This window comes from Ranitomeya variabilis, chromosome 2 (genome assembly GCF_051348905.1).
Source record: "Ranitomeya variabilis isolate aRanVar5 chromosome 2, aRanVar5.hap1, whole genome shotgun sequence".
Taxonomy (NCBI): domain Eukaryota; kingdom Metazoa; phylum Chordata; class Amphibia; order Anura; family Dendrobatidae; genus Ranitomeya; species Ranitomeya variabilis.
In genome coordinates, this window is record NC_135233.1 from 630,756,157 (window position 1) to 630,766,587 (window position 10,431).

Genomic DNA, 10,431 nt, shown 5'->3' on the forward strand with positions numbered 1-10,431 from the left:
GCCCAGCCGCTTTTACTTCAGCAGGCAAGCCGTCCCTGCCCTGCACAAGCATGTGGAGGGACACATAAAACACGCGCTACTGAATGCCGTCAGTAGCAAGGTCCACCTCACCACCGATGCGTGGACCAGTCAACATGGACAGGGGCGATACCTTTCCCTCACTGCCCATTGGGTTAATGTCGTTGAGCCGGGTACAGATCGTGCGAGTGGCGCAGGACGTGTCCTGCCCACTCCAAGGATTGCAGGAATCCATTCTGTACGCATTGACTCCTCCTCTTACACCAGTTCCTCAGAATCATCGCTGCAGGAGCCGTCACAGTCCACCTCCACATGGACCCGTGATGAACGTTTACCTGTTACGACCGACATGAGCACAGCCATGGCCAAACGTCAACAGGCTGTCTTGAAATTAATTTCTTTGGGGAATCGAAGCCACACAGCGCAGGAGCTCTGGAATGCCATCAAGCAGGAGAGCGATGTGTGGTTTGTGCCAGCGAATCTCCAACCAGGCATGGTAGTGTGTGATAATGGCCGAAATCTGGTGGCAGCTCTGGGCCTCGGCAACCTCACTCACATCCCATGTCTGGCACATGTGCTCAATTTGGTCATGCAGAGTTTTTTGAGGGACTATCCGGATCTTGATGCGCTGCTGCACAAGGTCCGCCTAGAGTGTGCTCACTTGCGGCGTTCCAGCACGGCAAAAGCGCGCATTGCGGCTCTGCAGCACCGACACCACCTGCCGGAACATCGCATCATATGTGACCTACCTACCAGGTGGAATTCCACGTTACATATGTTGGAGCGGTTGTGTGAGCAGCAGCAAGCTGTAATGGAGTACCAGCTGCATCAGGCGCAAAGAAGTCGCACTCCGCGCCGTTCAGACTTCACAACCACAGAGTGGGCCACTATGAATGACGTCTGCCAGGTTTTGCGTCCCTTCGATTATTCCACGCGGATGGCGAGTGCAGATGATGCACTAGTCAGCATAACTGTCCCCCTTATCTGCCTGCTTGAAAAATCACTGCAAGTGCTAAGGGATGATGTTGTGGAAGAGGTGGAGGATGAGGATTCATCATTTCCATCATCTTCTGGACAGTCAGCGCCACGTGGTTCCTCACAAACGCGTAGGCAGGGGACAGTTTGTGAGGAGGATGAGGAGGAGTCAATGGAGGAGGAAGACATCCGTCCAGAGGAGGGAGTTACACAATTGTGCAGTACTCAGTGTGTACAGCGAGGGTGGGGTGATGACGAGCGGGCAGAGATCACGCCTCCAGCAGGGGACAGCGTTTCTTGGGCAGTTGGCAGTCTGCAGCACATGGTGGATTACATGCTGCAGTGCCTGAGAAACGACCGCCGCATCGCCCACATTCTCAACATGTCTGATTATTGGGTGTTCACCCTCCTCGATCCTCGCTACTGGGACAACGTAGAAAGCCTCATCACACCGTTGAACCGGGAGCGAAAAATGCGGGAGTACCAAGACACACTGGTGAATTCCATCATCTTCTCCATTCCAACTGAGAGAAGTGCTGCTAGTGCATTACAAAGCAGCTCAGTGCGTCCAGGCAGTGGTGGAGGCTCTGCACAAAGAGGGAGCAGAAGCAGTGCCTCTGCCCAAGGCAAGACCAGTATGGCCCAACTGTGGCACAGTTTTCTGTGCCCGCCACAAAAGTCTACACCATCACAGACGGCTCCAGTCAGCAGGAGGCAACGGTTCCGTCCGATGGTGACAGACTACATGTCTTGCCCTCTTGCTGTACTCCCAGACGGCTCTTCACCTTTCAAGTTTTGGGTCTCAAAGCTGGATACATGGCCAGAGCTAAGCCAGTATGCATTGGAGGTGCTGGCTTGCCCTGCGGCTAGTGTATTATCGGAACGCATCTTTAGTGCTGCAGGTGGTGTACTAACTGACCGTCGCATGCGACTATCCTCCGATAACGTTGACCGGCTTACTTTCCTGAAAATGAACAAGGCCTGGATCTCGAAGGAATTTGCCACTCCTCTTCCTGATTAAATAATTAGGTGACTGTCTACGTTATCCAGGTCTCCTGTTGTGTTCATCTTTCTACCACCTGAACTTAAATTCCTGGGCTCCAACACCTCCAGTTGAGGCTCAGAATTGCCATCTGCACAGTCAAAACACACGACCCAGTGTTATTGGGTTTCAGTAACATCAGCTGATCCCCAGCTGTGTAGCCGGCAATGTGTCCTGCGACCGCCACGCTGACAAAACAACTGAAAAAATGTAAGGGAACCTGTCCCCCCCCCCCCAAGGCGTTTGTTACTGAAAGAGCCGCCTTGTGCAGCAGTAATGCTGCACAAGGAAAAGGTAGCTATTTTCATTATGCTCCTTGCACACGCAGAACTTAACACTTATAAAATGTGTCCACTGATACCGTAAAACCGTCCCGCACACGTCCCGTGACGCCGCACAGTCTGAAGAAGCCGTAGGGAGGGGAGTGAGAGGCGAGGATATGCACTGCGCATGGCCACGGATCCCAGGCCCGCGGTGGGATTACATTAGACGACACTGCGAGGCGGGCTCTCGGCCAGCGCGGCCGCACAGGTGCAGCCAGCCTGACACCAAATGATGTCAGAAGATGGGCAGCGCTAAGTGTGCCTGGCCAAGGGATAACATAACAGCGCAGGCTCCGGGACGGAATCAAACAACGCTGAGGAGCCGGGGCACGGCGCCAAGGGGGTAGGAATGACAGCTGTGCTGCGTCATATTACGAAGGAAAGTCCCACCTCCGGGACGGTCTCACGGTTTCAGGGGACAGATTTTATAAGTGTTTAGTTCTGTGTTTGCAAGGAGCATAATGAAAAGAGCCACCTTTTCCTTTTGCATCTTTTGTGCTGCACAAGCTGGCTCTTTCAGCTACAAACGCCTTGGGGGGGGGTTAAAGGTTCCCTTTCCACTTTCTCCAATCAGGCTTCGGCCTACATTGTGTTCCTCTGCTTCTCCTGCTGTCCCTGGGCTCCAACACCGCTAGTTGTTGCCTGGTAGTGCTGTACGCACAGTCAACAGTCGCTCCTCTGTTATTGGGGATCAGTAACGTCAGCTGTTCCCCAGCTGTGTGTGTGGCAATCCCTCCTATCTCCTCCACCTCCTCCTCCTCCTGTCCCTGGGCTCCAACAACGCTAGTTGCTGTCCAGAAGTGCTGTACGCACAGTCCCAACACTCGCTCCTCTGTTATTGGGGTTCAGTAACGTCAGCTGTTCCCCAGCTGTGTGTGTGGCAATCCCTCCTATCTCCTCCACCTCCTCCTCCTCCTGTCCCTGGGCTCCAACACCGCTAGTTGCTGTCCAGAAGTGCTGTATGCACAGTCCCAACACTCGCTCCTCTGTTATTGGGGTTCAGTAACGTCAGCTGTTCCCCAGCTGTGTGTGTGGCAATCCCTCCTATCTCCTCCACCTCCTCCTCCTCCTGTCCCTGGGCTCCAACACCGCTAGTTGCTGTCCAGAAGTGCTGTACGCACAGTCCCAACACTCGCTCCTCTGTTATTGGGGTTCAGTAACGTCAGCTGTTCCCCAGCTGTGTGTGTGGCAATCCCTCCTATCTCCTCCACCTCCTCCTCCTCCTGTCCCTGGGCTCCAACACCGCTAGTTGCTGTCCAGAAGTGCTGTACGCACAGTCCCAACACTCGCTCCTCTGTTATTGGGGTTCAGTAACGTCAGCTGTTCCCCAGCTGTGTGTGTGGCAATCCCTCCTATCTCCTCCACCTCCTCCTCCTCCTGTCCCTGGGCTCCAACACCGCTAGTTGCTGTCCAGAAGTGCTGTACGCACAGTCCCAACACTCGCTCCTCTGTTATTGGGGTTCAGTAACGTCAGCTGTTCCCCAGCTGTGTGTGTGGCAATCCCTCCTATCTCCTCCACCTCCTCCTCCTCCTGTCCCTGGGCTCCAACACCGCTAGTTGCTGTCCAGAAGTGCTGTATGCACAGTCCCAACACTCGCTCCTCTGTTATTGCGGTTCAGTAACGTCAGCTGTTCCCCAGCTGTGTGTGTGGCAATCCCTCCTATCTCCTCCACCTCCTCCTCCTCCTGTCCCTGGGCTCCAACACCGCTAGTTGCTGTCCAGAAGTGCTGTACGCACAGTCCCAACACTCGCTCCTCTGTTATTGGGGTTCAGTAACGTCAGCTGTTCCCCAGCTGTGTGTGTGGCAATCCCTCCTATCTCCTCCACCTCCTCCTCCTCCTGTCCCTGGGCTCCAACACCGCTAGTTGCTGTCCAGAAGTGCTGTACGCACAGTCCCAACACTCGCTCCTCTGTTATTGGGGTTCAGTAACGTCAGCTGTTCCCCAGCTGTGTGTGTGGCAATCCCTCCTATCTCCTCCACCTCCTCCTCCTCCTGTCCCTAGGCTCCAACACCGCTAGTTGCTGTCCAGAAGTGCTGTACGCACAGTCCCAACACTCGCTCCTCTGTTATTGGGGTTCAGTAACGTCAGCTGTTCCCCAGCTGTGTGTGTGGCAATCCCTCCTATCTCTTCCACCTCCTCCTCCTCCTGTCCCTGGGCTCCAACACCGCTAGTTGCTGTCCAGAAGTGCTGTACGCACAGTCCCAACACTCGCTCCTCTGTTATTGGGGTTCAGTAACGTCAGCTGTTCCCCAGCTGTGTGTGTGGCAATCCCTCCTATCTCCTCCACCTCCTCCTCCTCCTGTCCCTGGGCTCCAACACCGCTAGTTGCTGTCCAGAAGTGCTGTACGCACAGTCCCAACACTCGCTCCTCTGTTATTGGGGTTCAGTAACGTCAGCTGTTCCCCAGCTCTGTGTGTGGCAATCCCTCCTATCTCCTCCACCTCCTCCTCCTCCTGTCCCTGGGCTCCAACAACGCTAGTTGCTGTCCAGAAGTGCTGTACGCACAGTCCCAACACTCGCTCCTCTGTTATTGGGGTTCAGTAACATCAGCTTTTCCCCAGCTGTGTGTGTGGCAATCCCTCCTATCTCCTCCACCTCCTCCTCCTCCTGTCCCTGGGCTCCAACACCGCTAGTTGCTGTCCAGAAGTGCTGTACGCACAGTCCCAACACTCGCTCCTCTGTTATTGGGGTTCAGTAACGTCAGCTGTTCCCCAGCTGTGTGTGTGGCAATCCCTCCTATCTCCTCCACCTCCTCCTCCTCCTGTCCCTGGGCTCCAACACCGCTAGTTGCTGTCCAGAAGTGCTGTACGCACAGTCCCAACACTCGCTCCTCTGTTATTGGGGTTCAGTAATGTCAGCTGTTCCCCAGCTGTGTGTGTGGCAATCCCTCCTATCTCCTCCACCTCCTCCTCCTCCTGTCCCTGGGCTCCAACACCGCTAGTTGCTGTCCAGAAGTGCTGTACGCACAGTCCCAACACTCGCTCCTCTGTTATTGGGGTTCAGTAACGTCAGCTGTTCCCCAGCTGTGTGTGTGGCAATCCCTCCTATCTCCTCCACCTCCTCCTCCTCCTGTCCCTGGGCTCCAACACCGCTAGTTGTTGCCTGGTAGTGCTGTATGCACAGTCAACAGTCGCTCCTCTGTTATTGGGGTTCAGTAACGTCAGCTGTTCCCCAGCTGTGTGTGTGGCAATCCCTCCTATCTCCTCCACCTCCTCCTCCTCCTGTCCCTGGGCTCCAACACCGCTAGTTGCTGTCCAGAAGTGCTGTACGCACAGTCCCAACACTCGCTCCTCTGTTATTGGGGTTCAGTAACGTCAGCTGTTCCCCAGCTGTGTGTGTGGCAATCCCTCCTATCTCCTCCACCTCCTCCTCCTCCTGTCCCTGGGCTCCAACACCGCTAGTTGTTGCCTGGTAGTGCTGTACGCACAGTCAACAGTCGCTCCTCTGTTATTGGGGTTCAGTAACGTCAGCTGTTCCCCAGCTGTGTGTGTGGCAATCCCTCCTATCTCCTCCACCTCCTCCTCCTCCTGTCCCTGGGCTCCAACAACGCTAGTTGCTGTCCAGAAGTGCTGTACGCACAGTCCCAACACTCGCTCCTCTGTTATTGGGGTTCAGGAACGTCAGCTGTTCCCCAGCTGTGTGTGTGGCAATCCCTCCTATCTCCTCCACCTCCTCCTCCTCCTGTCTCTGGGCTCCAACAACGCTAGTTGCTGTCCAGAAGTGCTGTACGCACAGTCCCAACACTCGCTCCTCTGTTATTGGGGTTCAGTAACGTCAGCTGTTCCCCAGCTGTGTGTGTGGCAATCCCTCCTATCTCCTCCACCTCCTCCTCCTCCTGTCCCTGGGCTCCAACACCGCTAGTTGCTGTCCAGAAGTGCTGTACGCACAGAGCCAAACACCTCGCCAATGTGTTAGTGGGGTTCAGTAATGCCTGCTGTTCCCCTGCTGTGTATACGGCAACGTGTACTGCGACCGCCACGCAGGCACAACAAGTTAAATTTAAGGGAACCTGTCCCCCCCCAGGCGTTTGTTACTGAAGGAGCCATCTTGTGCAGCAGTAATGATGCAAAGGGAAAAAGTGCCTCTTTTCGTGGTGCTCCTTGCACATGCTGAACCTAACACTTATGAAATGTGTCCCCTCACACCGTTAAACCGTCCCGTAGGTGGAACTTTCCTTTGTCATGTGACGCAGCACAGCCGACATACTTACCCCCTTTGCGCCGTGCGCCGCCTCCTCAGCGTTGTTTGAATCTGTCCCGGAGCCTGCGCTGTTAGGTTAGCCCTTGGCCATGCACACATTTTGCGCTGCCCGTCTTCTGACATCATTTGGTGTGAGGCTGGCTGCGCCTGTGCGGCCGCGGTGGCCGAGAGCCCGCCTCGCGGTGTCTTCTGATTTAATCCCACTGGGGGCCTGAGATCCATGGACATGCGCAGTGCATATCTGAACCTCCGCCTCTCACTCATCTCCCTACGGCTTCTTCAGACTGTGCGGTGTCAGCTGATCCCTAATAGCATGCCACGGCCGTGACACCGCACAGTCTGAACAAGCCGTAGGGAGGGGAGTGAGAGGCGAGGATATGCACTGCGCATGGCCACGGATCCCAGGCCCGCGGTGGGATTACATTAGATGACACTGCGAGGCAGGCTCTCGGCCAGGGCGGCCGCACAGGCGCAGCCAGCCTGACACCAAATGATGTCAGAAGACGGGCAGCGCAAAATGTGTGCATGGCCAAGGGCTAACCTAACAGCGCAGGCTCCGGGACAGATTCAAACAACGCTGAGGAGGCAGCGCACGGCGCCAAGGGGGTAAGAATGACGGCTGTGCTGCGTCACATGACATAGGAAAGTTCCACCTACCGGACGGTTTAACGGTGTGAGGGGACACATTTCATAAGTGTTAGGTTCAGCATGTGCAAGGACCATAATTAACCCCTTCCTGACATCCGACGTACTATCCCGTCGAGGTGGGGTGGGCCCGTATGACCGCCGACGGGATAGTACGTCCAGTGCGATCGGCGGCGCTCACGGGGGGAGCGCGGCCGATCGCGGCCGGGTGTCAGCTGCCTATCGCAGCTGACATCCGGCACTATGTGCCAGGAGCGGTAACGGACCGCTCCCGGCACATTAACCCCCGGCACACCGCGATCAAACATGATCGCGATGTGCCGGCGGTGCAGGGAAGCATCGCGCAGGGAGGTGATCGCGTTGCTGCGAGGGTCTTACCTCCCTCCCTGCCTGCTCCAGACCCGGATCCAAGATGGCCGCGGATCCGGGTCCTGCAGGGAGGGAGGTGGCTTCACAGAAGCCTGCTCAGAGCAGGCACTGTGAAGCAGCCTGCACTTCTCTCAGATCGGTGATCTGTCAGAGTGCTATGCAAACTGGCAGATCACCGATCTGTATTGTCCCCCCCTGGGGCAAAGTAAAAAAGTAAAAAAAAAAATTTCCAAATGTGTAAAAAAAAATAAAAAAAAATATTCCAAAATAATGACAAAAAAAAAATTATTCCCATAAATACATTTCTTTATCTAAATAAAAAAAAAAACAATAAAAGTACACATATTTAGTATCGCCGCGTCCATAACGACCCGACCTATAAAACTGGCCCACTAGTTAACCCCTTCAGTAAACACTGTAAGAAAAAAAAAAAACGAGGCAAAAAACAACGCTTTATTATCATACCACCGAACAAAAAGTGGAATAACACGCGATCAAAAAGACAGATATAAATAACCATGGTACCGCTGAAAGCGTCATCTTGTCCCGCAAATAACGAGCTGCCATACAGCATGATCAGCAAAAAAATAAAAAAGTTATAGTCCTGAGAATAAAGCGATGCAAAAATAATTATTTTTTCCATAAAATAGTTTTTATCGTATAAAAGCGCCAAAACATAAAAAAATAATATAAATGAGGTATCGCTGTAATCGTACTGATCCGAAGAATAAAACTGCTTTATCAATTTTACCAAACGCGGAACAGTATAAACGCCTCTCCCAAAAGAAATTCATGAATAGCTGGTTTTTGGTCATTCTGCCTCACAAAAATCGGAATAAAAAGCGATCAAAAAATGTGACGTGCCCAAAAAGTTACCAATAAAAACTGTGCTGTGGGACAACAGGCCGTCCGCCCTGCTGGTGCATGGCCGCTGCGGCGGTGGTCGCCGCATGGCTCCGCTCCGTTAGGGCGTTAGGACCCACTACGAGGTTTGCCGTGAAGGGGCAGTGGGCTTCATACAGTCTGATCAGAATGTTAAACTGAAAACCTCATGTTCAGTATTTAAATTTTTGCCTAGCGGCTTTAGATCATCGTATGATTTTGGGATGTGCGGTTCATGCTCTTTTTTTTCCTTTTGCACATAGCATGTACTTGTCTCTTTTTTTGGACCAGCACTCCTCCCATTTGGCTCAGGCGATTTTAATTAGCAGGAGACTGCAAAGTATGGGGTCTAGCCCATTTTGGCTCTCACTGAAGAGCTGGAGGAAGGTGAGTTTAAATACTCCTTTTCATTTTGGTGCTGGTGCTGTGTGGCGGCCATTGTTGCTGTGGCTTTGTGCTGGTGGGGCGGCGCGGTCTGGAGTCTTGGAGGCTCAGTCTCGCAGCATGGGTGTTGTGGGACAACAGGCCGTCCGCCCTGCTGGTGCATGGCCGCTGCGGCGGTGGTCGCCGCATGGCTCCGCTCCGTTAGGGCGTTAGGACCCACTACGAGGTTTGCCGTGAAGGGGCAGTGGGCTTCATACAGTCTGATCAGAATGGTAAACTGAAAACCTCATGTTCAGTATTTAAATTTTTGCCTAGCGGCTTTAGATCAACGTATGATTTTGGGATGTGCGGTTCATGCTCTTTTTTTTCCTTTTGCACTTACCAATAAAAACGTCAACTCGTCCCGCAAAAAACAAGACCTCACATGACTCTGTGGACCAAAATATGGAAAATTTATAGCTCTCAAAATGTGGTAACGCAAAAATATTTTTTGCAATAAAAAGCGTCTTTCAGTGTGTGACGGCTGCCAATCATAAAAATCCGCTAAAAAACTCGCTATAAAAGTAAATCAAAACCCCCTTCATCACCCCCTTAGTTAGGGAAAAATAAAAAAAATGTATTTATTTCCATTTTCCCATTAGGGTTAGGGCTAGGGTTGGGGCTAGGGTTAAGGCTACAGTTAGGGTTGGGGCTAAAGTTAGGGTTAGGGTTCGCGCTAAAGTTACGGTTAGGGTTTAGATTACATTTACGGTTGGGAATAGGGTTGGGATTAGGGTTAGGGGTGTGTCAGGGTTAGAGGTGTGGTTAGGGTTACTGTTGGGATTAGGGTTAGGGGTGTGTTTGGATTAGGGTTTCAGTTATAATTGGGGGGTTTCCACTGTTTCGGCACATCAGGGGCTCTCCAAACGCGACATGGCGTCCGATCTCAATTCCAGCCAATTCTGCGTTGAAAAAGTAAAACAGTGCTCCTTCCCTTCCGAGCTCTCCCGTGTGCCCAAACAGGGGTTTACCCCAACATATGGGGTATCAGCGTACTCAGGACAAATAGGACAACAACCTTTGGGGTCCAATTTCTTTTGTTACCCCTGGGAAAATACAAAACTGGGGGCTAAAAAATAATTTTTGTGGGAAAAAAAAGGATTTTTTATTTTCACGGCTCTGCGTTATAAACTGTAGTGAAACTCTTGGGGGTTCAAAGTTCTTACAACACATCTAGATAAGTTCCTTGGGGGGTCTAGTTTCCAAAATGGGGTCACTTGTGCGGGGCTTCTACTGTTTAGGTACATTAGGGGCTCTGCAAATGCAATGTGACGCCTGCAGACCATTCCATCTAAGTCTGCATTCCAAATGGCGCTCCTTCCCTTCCGAGCCCTCCCATGCATCCAAACGGTGGTTCCCCCCACATATGGGGTATCAGCGCACTCAGGACAAATTGGACAACAACTCTTGGGGTCCAATTTCTCCTGTTACCCTCGGGAAAATACAAAACTGGGGGTTGAAAAATAATTTTTGTGGGAAAAAAGTTTTGTTTTATTTTTACGGCTCTGCATTATAAACTTCTGTGAAGCCCTTGGTGGGTCAAAGCACTCAC